Source organism: Parasteatoda tepidariorum, chromosome 5 (genome assembly GCF_982258835.1).
Source record: "Parasteatoda tepidariorum strain Cologne lab strain chromosome 5, Ptep-v5.0, whole genome shotgun sequence".
NCBI classification, from domain to species: Eukaryota; Metazoa; Arthropoda; class Arachnida; order Araneae; family Theridiidae; genus Parasteatoda; species Parasteatoda tepidariorum.
The window spans coordinates 116,989,912-117,005,767 of record NC_141759.1 but is presented as its reverse complement, the minus strand read 5'-3'; the positions used below and the strand labels follow the sequence as shown (position 1 = coordinate 117,005,767).

The window sequence follows — 15,856 nt, the reverse complement described above, 5'->3', positions numbered from 1 at the left end:
AGGCTGCAGGTTTTCTACCCAATTTAAGCTAAAAAAAATTGCTAGGAAAAAAAGTCTCCTCTTCCTGAAAATAGTTGCTTTTTTAGCCTTTTTAGGCAAAAAAAGTTGCAATAGTCGCCTCATGCTGAAAATAGTTGCATTTTAGTTGCCAGTGGCAACCCTGAACAAAGAACTAAGATGCAATCACTGCTAGTTGTTAACTTATTTTAAATAAAAAAATTGCATGACAGTCGGCAAGAAGCTATTAGTAATTGTTAATTGTTTTTTTTTTTTTGTGAAGGTGCTGCTTCATTTCATATTTTTTCATTTCGTAATGAAACATTTCTGTTCAATTATTTTTTGCAAACAGGTATTAAAAGTGCTCTTAGAGTTAAGATAAAACTTTTGTTTTTCGTTTTCTTTAAACCAATAAGCTTTTAATAAATTTTGTTTCTCATCATGAAATAACTTTTAACCTAATTGTTAATTTGGTCCAGATATTGTTTGGGATCAATTCATCTGAATGGTTATAATAATAACAGGATAGGGTAGTAAAAGTCTAAAAAAATAACTCCTACAAACTTGTTATTTAGAAATTTTTCTACTTATAATTTCCCATGTTATTAAAAGAGGTATTTTATAAAAAAGGTAATTACATTTATATGATTTTGCTTTTCCACTAGTTTTGCTATAGTGTACAGCACTTCCTTCTAAAGAAGATTAATTTTCTCGAATAGCTGCTTTTTTGGCACTAATATATGTAAAAAACATGACAGTCAGAGGGGCACTTACTAGAAAAGATGCTTGAGTGGTGATCCCTTAAAACAAAAAATTCTCATTAAGCTACAAAGGGATAAAACCAATGAACAGTAAAAATATGAATAGTAACTTATTTCTTTTTAGATACTCTCAAAAATGTAAAACCAGAAGACAAAAATTCTTACTCCTTGTGATGAATGATGTAAATAGTTTAGAAAAATATCATTATTAAGATAATTCATTGTGACAAAAATATTTATGATAAACATAAAAAGCATAACATAAAATGCGACAAACTTCGTATTGCATTTGTAAAATATATTCTTTAGTTGGAACAATAACTGTTTACATAAAGTGCTGTAAAAAAAAAATTAGTCTTGACAATTTTTTATTAGTTACAGTCCAGGCCACATAGCCACCCCCGGGCAAACATCTACATGTTTTTTTTTAAAAAAAATTTGCAAGTTTAAAACTTATTTTTTCTAACTTTCGTATTGAGTTGAAGTATGCTTTTATTTAGAACGCTTGCGTGGAAGAATTGTTTTAAGCTTGTAGCTTACTTGTCTGCAAAGTCTATTTTAGTTTCTGAAATTCAAATTTTATAGAGAGTTAGATGAAAACATGAAAAAAGTGCTTAGTAACTAAGTTCAAAAAAGGCAGAAATGGGAGTAAACAAATACTTGATAAATAATAGTGTATGAAAAGCTAATTTTATATCATTACATTCAATCATTTTTTTTTTTTAAGCTGCGACGAAGTTTTTTATTTTATGGTTTTAGTCACCTTTTACAGACATGAAGAAATGTATTACTTATTACTTTAAAGGTTTAAAAAATTATGTTTAATTATTACAAATCAAATTTATTGCACATGACATCTTCGCTGCGCAAGCGTGAGCTCATAACGATAGGAGCAGTTTTTCTGTGGATTCTGTCTCGAGAAGCTAGTCTAAATAGGCTACGGTCTGAATTTTAGCAATCTTTCTGTTGTTTATGTTTAAGTCATGTTATTAATTTAAAAAAATACCATTATTTAAATAATACAGATTTGAAAAAAATATTTTAATCTTTAAAAATCCTTATCTTCTTTCGAATAAGCTAGTGCAAATTTTTTTTTTAATAATATAATATATTCGAGTTGAACTGTAAGAAAATGTATTGACAGTTTCAGTAGTAACTCTATTTAATGTATAAAAATATAGTTTTTATTTTTGATATTAACAAATTAATATACAAAGTTTGAGGTGCCTTTTGATAGATGACGGTTGGCATGGTCGATAACTCCGCCCCCCACAAATTGTTTATATCGATTCTTTGATTCAATTGCCCAATTATTCGTTACCAAAGTGTACATATTATTGAAAACTTTAATTTTGCTTGCTCAATTAGCTACTTCTTACCTTAAAATAGAAAGAGCATTGCTATTTCTTTTAATTTTCTGTTATTACCCTGCTCTTTACATGTAATCCTGATTATTGAATTTTTAAGCATGTTCCACAATTCAATAAGCAGTACTTTTTTCTATGAAGCTGATTATAACTCTTATACCAAAAGATATTTTAATATTAAAAAGAGGCACTGATAAACTCTGTTTTCACAATTTTTGTAAAATTTAAGAAGTAGACAATGATTTTTTTATTTTTTTTATATGAATTACTAGTGTGCAATAAATTGTTCTGCATGAAATTTCTAGCAGTTATATTGGCTATTAAATGTGCTCCTGAACTGGTTCTCTGAGTTAACATTCTTTATGGCTGTACTCAAGGGGTGAGAAGTTAGGGTTCGATCAAAATTTCTCCTGAAAAATGTTTTTCTTAATTACTTTTTTGAAAAAAAATTTGGGTTATACTAATTATTTTCCTAGTTTGAACTTTTTTTTTTACAATCAATTGAAATAACCATTGATGATATAAAACATAACTTTCAAGACTTATAAAAAGGTATAGTAACAACTTGAAACACATAGGTGTATTTATTTATTGCAGATAATGAATAAAAAGTGTATTTAAAATTATTTTACTTTAATAAGGCAACTTAAATCTCTTACATTTTTCATTAATCATGAAATGTTAAAAGCATTTTTAGACTTTCAATCTTACCATACAATATAGAATCTGTTGCAAGAATTATGTTTTAACTATATTAAAGCACTGGCAATATTAAATCTGTGTAAAAAAGTAAGTTTTGACTCTTGCCTAATTATAACGTTTTGTAACATTTAAATTCAAGGTTAACACAGATCATTATCCTAAAAAAATAATAACAAGTAGATTTGTTGAGTTATGTACACTTACTCAATAAAGATCTAAGTCTGTGTCAAGGCTTTTCAAATGAAGGTATTTTTATTTTTTTTAAATAATATGGCTTGTAATTTTCTTCTCATTCTTTCTATTCATTTTTACTTTAAGATGATATTTCAATAAAAAAAAATTTGCACAATCAAGAAATATTTATGCTCCTTACATAAGCTTTCTTTATTGTGCATTGTACAGTTTTGTACATTTTTTAGAAAGTAATCTCTCATGTATCATTTAAAAGTATGTTTAACACTTAAAATTTTTCGATTTCAGTTTTGAGCTGCTCCTCTTAATAATACTATTTCTGATGCCATAAAATTGACTCTCCTTTTTATACTCCAAGCATTCTCTGATGTTGAGCAGAGGTAAATTTTTATATATATTTGTTTAAAATAGGGAAAATATTTAATATTGTATTGTATTGTGATTTATCTTAAACTAAAAATATAAAAGGATATATAAATACGAGTTTTTTACCAATATCTTAGTTTTCTTTTAATTATCTTTTGTAATTTTATGTTTATCATTTCTATGTAATTTGCAAATGATATTTTATTTTGTTATTAAAATAGTCTTGCTCTGCTAATAATCTGCTTCAAAATGAAAAAAAAAGATTAAATTATTAAATTAAATTAGATTAAATTAAAAGAAGAAAAAGATTTTTAAGCTTTTTTTTTTATAATTTTCTTCTTTTGTTTATAATTTTCTTCTTTTGCTTATAATTTTCTTCTTTTGTTTATAATTTTCTTCTTTTGTTTATAATTCTTTCTATTTTATTGAGATTTTTATTTACATTGATTGACTATTTTCATGAAGATCTAACCTGGTTTTAAATTAATATGTTAAGTGTACTAAAATGAAACAACTATTAAAAATTAATACAAAATTTTAAAATGTTTAAAGTTTCTGTAATTATGATTGGAATTTTATAATATTGTTTTATAATGGAAATTAGTATTCCTATTATATTGACAAAAATTTAGCTGTAAATTATTTATTTTTTAATATGAAGCTCATTAATTAATTTTCCCTTATTTGTGTATGGATCATATTCCTAATATTATTGTCTTCATTATTCAAATTCAAAACATGAAAAGTAGCTGTTGTAGTTTTTTATGATATTTCTACGTTATGTAACAAAATATTTATATTTATTCATTATTCCTAATTTCTTCTTAAACTGGCATAATATTTATACATGATAAATGAAATTATGTAATGTGTATAATATACTATTTATACATTAATTTTTTTTTCTGGTGATATTCAATAATAAGCTTTTACAGGGTTAATAGTTGCGTAACTTTTCTTAAAATTATATTTTACTGTAATATAATATGAATATAACACTATTTAGCCCATAATAAATCAAATTATATATTATTGTTGATATATATTAATGTTTTAAGTTTACAATTAATTCATTGCATGGGCAAATATGGTTATCAATTAAGTTGTTATTAAATATAGTCAAACCTAGATCCATCATTTCTGCAACTTTCCTTTCCTCACATATATTGTATTGTTTTAACAGTTCCATCACAAATTTTATTCGTATAATATTTAAAGTACCCGTTCAGAGGATTTTTGAAACTAGCAAATTCCTTCGTTTATTGTTCAAAATTTCTGCCAACATTTAACCATAATGTTGAAATTAATTTGTTTTGAGAAGTAGAACAGTATCTCTTGAATGGTGATGCTAATAATAAAAAAAAATGTGGATTATGTTACAGTTTGAGTAAAACACCTCAAGCAACGGGTTTAATGTTTATGCATCAGTTGATAAATATATTGAAATTTGTGATATAGTTGAATCAAAAAGTAGTCGTAGGAGTGCAATATAATACCAATGAAGAGTGAACACAAACAATTAGAGCAAATATTTGCAGAAGGCCTGAAAATCTTTAAACCAATCAGGAGCTTTTTGTATTCACAGGAATTTTCAGACATGTGTAACAGCTACAATCTGTAACAGCTGTTGAATATTTATTGTTTTCTCCGAGAAACAAGAAAACCGAAATTTCCAAATATTATAAATATGTTAATGCATTTATTTATCCTTTACTTTGCACCGTAAATATTTTGAATAATTTTTTCAATTAAATGTTTTAAATGTATTACAAATGTATTAATTTTCATACATTTCCAAAATATTTTAGGTTAACTCTCATTCGTCGTTTTCTGCACCTTTGATTTGTAATGAATAGTCCCTTATAAAAAGGATTAAATTGTAGATCGTTTGAATTGTAGCTTATAAAAACGAACTATAATAAACAAATTAAAAAAATTTCTTATAAATTATAACTTAATAACCGAGGTTTCTGAAAACGTTTAACTGCCTCCTCATTGTGTATTTTAAGAAAAACTTGATTCTATTTTATTCTTAAAACTAGGGGTGCACAATGATTTTTATCCAAACATTAGTGTTCTAAGCACCAGATATTTTTACAAGTAAACTTAATAACATATTAGCAGAAAATTAAATACTTTTAATTATTTGAATTTATTTAAAACTAAAAACACTGATATATTTTTAAAAAAAACTTTTTCCATTTTTCACAATAATTAATTTATTAATATATATATATATATATATATATATATATATATATATATATATATATATATATATATATATATATATATATATAAATATTGCGAGACGTTATATATATTCTAACCAAAAGGAAGCTTGCAGAATGAAAGTGCAAAAACAAAAAGAAACAAATACGTATTTTATAGAGTAATATAAATTTAAATTAAATAATTTAATAAAAGAAATTTTTAATACGATTAGAAGTTCCCACGAGCGGCATGTGGCCAGCAGGACATAGGTTGTGTACCCCTACTTAAAACTCTTATCTTGACTAATATTTTTTAATATGTAAACCATGTTTAAGGGGGAAAAAGCTAAAATCAAAACAAACTTTAAGGCTTCTGCTTATAGGTTTTTATTGTTTTTACACTTTTACTTAAATTATGATTGTAATAAAAGTTTTCCTATACTTGTTACTCTATAATATATAAAATGTAGAACAGAATTTTTTCTAAAAGAGGTTTACATTTCATTATTTTAATGTTAATTCACTAGTTAGTTTTTCTACAGATAGCTGAATATATCAACAAGTTATATAAAAACCTTTTAACCTAATTTCTTTTCTATACAAAGTGTTTTTTTCCTTGTAACCATTTTTTTATGTTAAGAAATTGTCTCCATGCATTTTTTTTATATAGTTTTTAGTTCATAGTAATTGTAGTTCATAGTTATCATAAATAGAATGCTAATTTTGTGTATTTTTCACTGTCCTTAATTGTTTTCTTTTCATTTAGTGACAGAAACGTAAGGAGTGGAACCCACAGCCGCTACTCCATCATTATTTTTGCATACTTGCTGTTTCAGCTATGTGAGAAGTAATACTTTTTTTTTTCTTCTGCTAAACGAAATATGCTGTCAGTAATGAAAAAGTTTCTTTGTATTTCTTTTAATCTTTAATCAACATTATTATTTTTATACAAAAAATAGTATTAAAAATGTTACATTCAATCTTTTGTTTCTGAAACGGAAAGTATGACTGATTCATGAGAAAGTTTCTTATTTATTAGCAATAAATATGAATTATGAATTTTTTTTTAAATAGAAAATATTGTGTTAAAATTAATTTTGATTTTCGTGAAGTACTCTTTGACACACTCTTTAAATTTGTTTGATGAAATAACTAGTTTTTTTCTTAATTCAGACCAGAAAAAATGTCACTGTCCCCTTCAGTATTTTTTATTATTTGTTGGATAAATTCTTTTAAAATAAATTTTGACCATGCTGAAATGTCTATTAGTGGATCCTTTTAAACATTAATATCTGTATAATTTTAAATAATATCCATTTTCATTAACTTATTACTTATTAACAAAATTTTATTTTACCTGTTGAAATAATTTACATATTTCACTTTAATTGTTTTTTTCTAAGGAAAATTATTAACCTTATTGATTTATTATTTCTAACCTTTTTTAACATCTTAAAAATAGGACTATTAAAAAAAACAGTTCTTTCTTTTTCTGCCATTCTACAGCCTGTTGCAGGCCAAGACTTAAGTTTCTTTCATTGGGAATGATCTACTGTTACAGTTTTTCAATGGTTGATCCCAATTTTACCTGCCATTTTCTCAACTATATCAAGCCACCTCATGATTGGTCTACCTGTTTGCCATTTTTTTCTTTGGGTTTAAATCATTGTATCTGTAGATATGTCCGAGTCATCTTAATTGATATACCTTTTAAGTTTTCACAATATTTGGTTATTACTCTCCGGACGTAATTTTTTGACAGCGCCAAATATTTTCTTTTCTCTTAGAACTTGTTTTCCTTTGCTTTGTTCATGGTCCAGAATGCGCTTTCACACATAATTATTTGGTTTACTGAAGTTTTATATTGATAAGTCTTTAATTTATTCTTAAGTGTTTTAATTTAAAGTGATTTCTTAATCCATATTAACATTTGTTTGCTATATTTAATCAATTATTCTAATATTTAAACTGTTATACTGAGTCTTTAATAACTTTTTCCAATGACATGGAATCTCACTATTATAGATATTTGTATAGGTTTTTACTTTGCATAGTTTTCCTTTGCATTTAACTCTATTAAGAGTCATCTTTGTAAGATTTCTCAAGTTTCATGGATATTTCTAAATCGAGTAGTGCACAATATAATTTTTTTCTTTCTATGCCATCATATGCTGTCTAGTCAAAAAATATATGGTTTATATAAATATTAATTTCTTTTGTTTTTTCCCCAGATTTGCATGATTGTGTGGATCTGGTCTTGATCTTTCTCTTTTTAATCCACATTGATAATTTTCAGTGGCTTATGCAATATATGGTAATAGCCTTTTACATTAAAATGTTTGGTTGGATTTAAAATGCGTTATTTAAAGGGGTGATTGCTCTGCAGTTGTTAGACTCTTAATTTTTTTTTTTTTAATGTCTTGGGCGCATGGCCCCATACTCCAATTCAATGGGCATTTGTTTCAATGTCTTGACACAGAATTTAATTGTTTGTGTTCTATAGACAAACATAATTTTTAGTTTTTTACTCTCCAATGATAATGGAAGAGCAGTAACTGTTATGGTACCAGAATGACATATGAAAGTAAAAACCGCTTAAATATTAAATTTATCTTTTTACTATAAAACAATTTATTTTTAAAGACAATAAAAATTTTTTTTATAAAACACTTGAATCACATTCATTATTTCAAATGTGTCATATATCATATCCTAGATTTAATTTGACGTGTTCACCATGGTTGTGCAACAAATTTTGCATAAAATTTTATTTTTAAGAAATTCTTGTTTGTCTAACTCTTAATGAGGGTAAAATATTCCTACCAGATCTAAAATTAAAACTGGCTTATTGTTCCTCATTATTATTTTCTGCATAATAAATCCTGGCTATCATAGATTATCATATATCACAGCTCAATATTGCAACTTTCATCACATTGGTTTTGAAATAAGTGGAAAGAATTTTATGGGTTTCTTTTGGTGCAAATTGAACTGTTTACTCATGGAAATGCACTGTTCTGTTATTGCATATGGAAAACAATTCTGATACCTGAGCACATTCATGTATAATATACATAGATCTTTCTCTTTTGTTACACTAAATTCCTTCTTTCTCTATCCAAGTTTATAGCAACTATTGTAATCAATAACAGAGCTACATAGTCCGTTTCTAATGGTTTACAATTTGTAATTAATAGAGGATTTAAGTACATTTTCATGTCAAGACAATTAACTTATTTTATGACCAAAGAATCTTTTAAGCCATATATAAAAACTAATGCTTTAAAGTTGCTTTTAAATTACATTTGCAGTTTTCTAATGAAATTAAATCAATATTATTTATTCTGTTAGTCTTTACATTATTTAATCAATTATTCTTTTACTCAAAAGAAAAAAAATGATTGAGACTAACATAAAAAGTTACTTAAAAAGATTTACTTTACAAGAACTAAACAATAAAAAATATATGTATTTATTTCTTTTAAAAATAATTTTGATTTTATTCTAATTTCATTGCAAATAATATCATGTTTGTTCTATGAAAGGAATTATATTTAGTTGTTTTTATTAATTTGCTTATTGTTATTGTGTTGAACTTAAAATTTGATTATAAATATCTTTCCTCTTTACTTTGATTTGTTACCTACTTGAAGGATGCTATGATTTATATACTTTTTGCTGTAATTGCTTAAAAATAACAAGTAATCAATTTTTTTAAAATTAGACTTTAAAAGCTCCAAACATCCCCTTTGCTATATTCTATGAATTCAAGCTTTGTTATGTGTGCTTTGGGCACAGTAAAAAATCTGATGCACAATTCATAAAGACCACTAAGGTCTATTTGAAATTTTTATTTATAAATTATTGACTAATTGAAATAAAATGATATAACTGAAATGTGTGCATGCTTTGGACATAATGTTCTGACCGGGCACACAATCCGTAAAAGCTTATTTGAAGTTTTGTTCTATAAATTATTGAATTATAGTTGAAATATTATATTACCACAACACCAGACCATATAATGAGGAACAGCAAAATGACAAGTTCCTTATAAAAACCAAACTGGTCACCTATGCTAATTACAGATATTTCTGATACATTGATTTTAGTGTTTTGATTAAAAATATGTATTATATAAATATTTTATTCAATTTTTTTTAAATATTACTTCTCAAATTTTATTTTTCTTCAAAATTATTTTCTTTAAAAAAAAAATCATTAATTTATGATAATAAATTTGTAACTCTCTAATCATCACAGTTTTATCCCTATCATTAAAAGAAAGAAAGAATTAGTGGCACAGTAGTGAAAAGTATGTAAATTACAAGACATGGAAAAATAATATTTTGAGTTTATAAAGTTATGTTATAGAACCATATAATGTGTTTTTTTTCCTTTAAGAAATAGTATTAAAATTTTGATCAATGATAAAATAAAAGCAAGATGGGAACAGCACTGTTGTGCAATACAAGTATTTTTACTTTTAATCTGATTTGGGTTCAAAATTTTTGAATCTATAGTCAAAAATTTATAATGTTTCACTTATACAGAATGAATAATGAAATCATAAAATTATTCATTCCTATGTGATTTAATATGTGGGTGTTAATGCTCAATCTGCTAATATTAATTGTAACAGAGGATAACAAAAAATAAACTAGGGGAGCGTTTTTCTAATGACTTATACAAATGTGAAAAATTTATTAGAAACTGCAATAAACATTTCTAGCAAACTTAACATTAACAACCAAGTTTTCACAATAAATAATTAACATGTTTAGTGCTTTCTTGAAAAGTTCTTTTAATTATCTGACTCTAAGTTTGGGGATAGGAAACAGAAGTGAAACTTTACTCAATGAAATGTAATACCTTTTAAATATGCAATTGAAAGAAAAGTATGAAAACTTTTTTAATGAGGAAAAGAGATTAAATAAAATCAAAAGGCACTAATTAAAACACTTTGAAAAGGTGTGAATGAAAAAAGCCCATTTTCTCCTCATAAAAATTCACATATCATTAAAATATAATTAAGAAATTCATGTGCTTTTACATTCTTACAATGAATTCTTTGTTATATGGTCTATAAGTGAAAAACATTATTATATGACCCCTACTAAATACAAATTACATAATTATAAAAACAAAATTTTTCATTTAATGAAACTTCAAGCCTCAGATTTCTTTTTCCTTCATATTACTTGAAAAATTCCTTGTGTTAACTTATTAGAACTGGATTCTTAATTATATATTGAGTGTATGTAAAATTATTGAATCTAAGTTTACAAAACATGCAACTCTTCCAACTGAATTTTGCATAATGTCTTGATTTCAGTTAGCCTTAAAAAATTGAAAAATAGCTTTGAAAAATCTCTCAAAAAGCCTATATAATGTGGCCAAAAATATAAATTCTGTAATTCAAGAAATGTTACAAATATATAGAAAATATAATACTTATAATTTTAGTTTTATTTACAGAGTATTATTATTTTATTTCTTTAAAATCTATTTTTATTTTTAAACTAAAAGAGGCATTTAGGTAACTCGTCTCACAAAATTGTATTTGCTTATTTTTCAGCAAATACAAGAAGCTTTTAAAATTATGTCATTACATCTAAGTTTTAATTTAAATAAAATATTGTGTGAATGAATAACCTCTTTTTTTAAAAATTATTTTATTTACTGATTATATTAAAATCGAGTTATGACCTTAATCATGTCTAACATTCTTTACTGTCACTATTTGTGGTATTTACTTAATGTTACATAATGTCAATGTAATATTGATGATCAGCGATGTTAAAATTTTCATTACTGTTATTGTATTTTTTTCAAAATCTAGTTTAAGTTGAATTAAAATATAATTCACAACTTTAGTAGATTTCTATAATATTAAATTAAATTGTTTTATATTTTATTAACTGTAAATATGAATTTTTTATACCTTTTTTTGCATTATATATTGCATCATAATGCGTTCTCTAACTAACAGTTACAAATTTGTCACTATTGTATAGCATCATCACTTAATCACAAAGTGATGCAAAACAAAATTTTTGCCATAATATTATGTTACAAATGTTTAAACTAGCTTTATATCTTCTGAGAAACCTTCTTTACTAATTAATGAAACTAAATTATTTTAAAATAATTTAGGTATCTAAAGGTAAAGTTCTGGTAGAAGTATTTGGGATTAATCTGCATTATTTTTATAATTATTTAAATATCTATTTAATGTTAGTTAAGACACAATTAGATATTTTTATTTTAAAATCAACTCTATCTAGGGTTTTATTATGTTAAGATAAATACAGTTTCTTAAATATCCAAGTTCTTTTCCCCTATGTTTTTGTCAGACATAGTTTCTAGAACTGTTCAACTTTGTTATTTAATGTATGCAATAATGTAAAATTTTAACTTGAGTTTGATGTTCAATCAATAGCAATAGTTAGATGCTCTATCAATTCAAAAACTGCAATCTGCCTTTGTGTGAATTACTTATCCAAATATTATGACTTTTAAAGTTTGAAAGTAAGACCTTTAAACTTGATTTTTATTTAAATATTTCATGAAAAATCTTATTTTATGGCAACAAATAAGTTTAATTGAATTTTAGTCAAGTTATTTGAGAGAAAGTGTTAACAATGCATATCCTTATTTTATTTAGAAAATTATTTCTGTGAATTATTTTCATTTCATGAATGTTTGTTCCCCCATATAAATAATCTCAGACCCTGGTTACAAGTTTATTTATTTCAACCCACTGTTGTTTATAATTGAAAAAAATATATTTTTTTTCATATGGCCTTAATCTTTCAAAATATTCAGGTATTGCCAATTTTTTGATCATTTAAAATTTTTATTATTGTTATTGTATTAAAGAGCTAATTTCATACTAATCAAAATTATAATCAAAATTTAAGTTGATTTCTATGCTGTGACCTATCACTATACTCTCTCAAAACCTGGTGAGCATTTTCGGTTTATGATTTGATTTTTTGCTCATACTGTAGCTCATTTGTAAACTGATTGTTACAACTGCATTTTGCCTCTCAAATTCTTTCCCATTTTTATTCTTACTCAGGTATCACAACACCAGAATACTGCATTGATCTCTCTTCCTTTCTCCTGTTATTTATTTATTATTATTTTTTGTGGCAGATTTTATTTATAGCATTGTGATTTTTCCGTATTTTTGAGTATGTAATAGTGATGAAGTTTGGCTCAGTATAACCAATTCTGATTATTATGCATTAAATTTTATCACAAACCAAGCATCAAGTGGTTTTGGGGACTATCTTGTTTAAAACAGCATTAACTGTTTTCAATACTCCATTTCAATTTATCATCATTTTTGTGATCAGTATTACAGTTTTAAAAAGTTAACATGTAAAATAACTATATATTTTAGCTAATCTTTCACAGAATATTTTTACAATTTCTTTTAATTTGTACAAATTCATTAGGATAACATTTTTAATGAAGCATAATAATATTTTTAAGCTTCTTGATAAAATCCATCTGTCTTAATATATATTATCTGAAATTTACAACAATGTCTGAGTGATCAAACAAACTGAGGTATAATTATGAAGGATGGTGACAAGCCCACACACAGTTGCTGATTGATGGTTAAAAGCTTGTATGGGATTGAAAGGCAAAAATTGTGTGTAATGCTTACCAGACTGAAACCATTATGCTGTTGGTCACAAAATTAAGGGACCTCCACCACCCATTGACCCACCATGAGTTGTTTCAGAAATGCTTTGATTTAACAATAAAGTGAAGGACATTTATTGTTGGATTTTGAAGTATTATTTTAGCTTTTGATTTCTTCCTTAATTTGACATATCTGTTTATCTTAATTTCAATCATTGATTCTACAAAAGGAAAAAAAATTTATTATCATTCAAAAATATTTTAAAGCTCATATTAATTTTTTTTTCATTTTCAGTACTGTTATAAAGGCTCATTGGGGTAGAACTGTAAGGAAACTGTTATATAAGATTGAAAAAGTGTCATAAGGAGTTTTGAAATTTAAGTTTACAAAGAAAAGTTTTTAAAATAAAGTTTATATTTATAGTATGATATACTTTTTATATGTTTGTGTTTTAAATAAACTGTGTGTGTGATATAATGTAATAAAAATAAAATGTGAAATTAATTACTCTTCAAGTTTATTTTTTTTACAATGTTTGAAAACATATAAAAAAAATGTTTTTTTTTCCCTTTGCATGTGGATATTTAATACGGTATTCTGTATTTATAATACTTTATAATTTTATAATGTTGTGTTAACTTTTATGTTAACCTTTGTATATTGGTATAAACTCTGTACGTTAAATTATAATTTATAAGATATACGTGTTCATATCTGAAATTGTGTGTGCATGTGATTTATAAATAAAAAATTTTCTTCCTTCCTTATATTGCTATTTTTTCCCATATCAGTTTTCATAATTTTTCGTTTCAGAATTTCTACCCCACACTAGTACTTTTTTCTCATGCATTTTTTATTGCATTAATTAATTGATGGGTAGTAAAACTAATAACAAAAAAAAATTCCTTATCAAACAATTTGAATTCGATTTGCAGAATTCAAATATTAAATTATACTGGCACTTATATATCTCACTTATCATAACATCATTCAAAACTATTCATATAGATAATATTTTATTAATGTCTAAGCTTCATTTTTTGACATTAAGAGTGCCATTGTGTCAAAATAAATGGGAGTTCCTAAGAATAAAATTGAATTAGTTATCAAAGTTTTGAGATGGTCACCCTCCCGAAAATTGACCACCCTCAATGATGCATCAGTTCAGTTATCTGTTTTTTTTTTATTATTATATTTAACATTTTTATCATTTTTTTGTAAATTGCTCTATACATCAAATTAAAACATCCTCTTTTAAACAAGCATATTTTTAAATATGTGTATTTATAATTGAATACTTTATTTTTTATGGCTTTAATAGTTTATTTTTGAAACAGATATGTGATTATTTTTCAGTAATTTATAGCAGTCTTCAATTTTGTGTGTGTGTGTAATTGTGCATTTCAAATTATGCTGAAAAACACACATATTTTTCCCAAATCATTATTTTTCATTCTAATTGTGTTACATGTCTGTAGAAATTTAACGTCTGTTTGCAATACATGCCCAAAGGTTTCCTTTAGGATTACATTAAGATCTATAAATGAGCAGTCTGATGCATTATATATAATTTGTGTATGTTCAAAATTGTGCTTAAAACTGATTGTTAACACTAAACAAACCGGTCAAATGACAGTTTAAGAACTTTTGCATCGAAAATGCGCTTAATATCTTATCGTTTTTGCACATTTGACTTCATGACTTTTTCTAACAATTGTGCACAGTTAATATTCTATTATTATTTTTGCATTTTGTTTGTTTCGAATAATACTTTTAGTATACATATTTCTGCCACAACCGGTCAATTCTCCCATATCGTGAATAATTTTCATGTTCTACAGAGATTTTAACATTTTTATGACAAAAAGTTTATTTTTACATAAGGGGTTTGAGTTTATTTAGCTCTAGTGTTAAACTGGAAAAATCAATCAACCATAATTTAAATAACAGTTTAAAACAGTATCTTAATAAAGCTTACAGTATTCAAGTGTAATGATGCTGTAAAAATTTTAAATGAATGAAAGCGTGATTAGAAAATTGGAATGAAAACGCAGTTTTTCAGTAAGGAAGTTTAAAAAAAAAAATTGAATTTTTAAGTTTTAATCTGATTCTAAAGAATTCTTAGGTTTTATTCTAATTTTTTTTATCATTTATTTAATTACAACTCTAAATCAGACATTAAAAGTTGTATTTATATAAATGATAAAAAAAAATGAGTATGACTTAAAATGTTAAATTTTGTTACTATTCTTAAATTTATAATTTAAAAATTATAAATATAAAAACTTTTTTTAGCTTCAAATTATAATTCGAAGAACAACTTTCATAATTGTGTGGAAGAAAATTTTCCATTAAATTACAAATATGCAAAAAGAGAAATTAATATTAAGGGCAATAAATGTTCAACCACGCACTAGATTGAACTAGTGGGATTATCGTTTCCAATTTACGATTAACCCCATATTTTTTAATGTAAAGGAAAGCGAATCGTTCGAAAAATAATGGGAAATACGCTTTTCTGCCCGAATTTGTAACTTGAAAATATTTTCTGTATTTATTAGTTTTATTTTATATCCATCATTAAACTGCCGACCCGAT

General features: G+C 25.1%; 1 protein-coding gene and 2 long non-coding RNA genes across 7 annotated transcripts in view; 1 reads left to right on the top strand and 2 right to left on the bottom strand.

Moving 5' to 3' along the window:
* The window catches only part of LOC147810065 (T-complex protein 1 subunit alpha-like), a 28,850-nt gene extending 27,499 nt beyond the window's left edge, over positions 1–1,351 (bottom strand). Inside the window, exon 1 of the mRNA XM_087164944.1 lies at positions 1,036–1,351. The gene's annotated coding sequence lies outside the window, so the exon portion shown is untranslated. The remainder of the gene's footprint in view (positions 1–1,035) is intronic.
* The window catches only part of LOC147810060 (uncharacterized), a 553,747-nt gene that overhangs the window by 274,544 nt on the left and 263,347 nt on the right, over positions 1–15,856 (bottom strand). The gene's annotated exons all lie outside the window — the stretch shown is intronic.
* LOC147810064 (uncharacterized) lies at positions 1,397–14,021 on the top strand. 2 transcript variants are annotated; one of them, XR_015434141.1, is made up of 4 exons: positions 1,397–2,677; positions 3,308–3,399; positions 6,365–6,445; positions 13,553–14,021. It is a non-coding gene; the product is annotated as an uncharacterized LOC147810064 (long non-coding RNA). The 2 variants fall into 2 exon arrangements; XR_015434140.1 differs by having other exon boundaries at positions 1,424–1,700.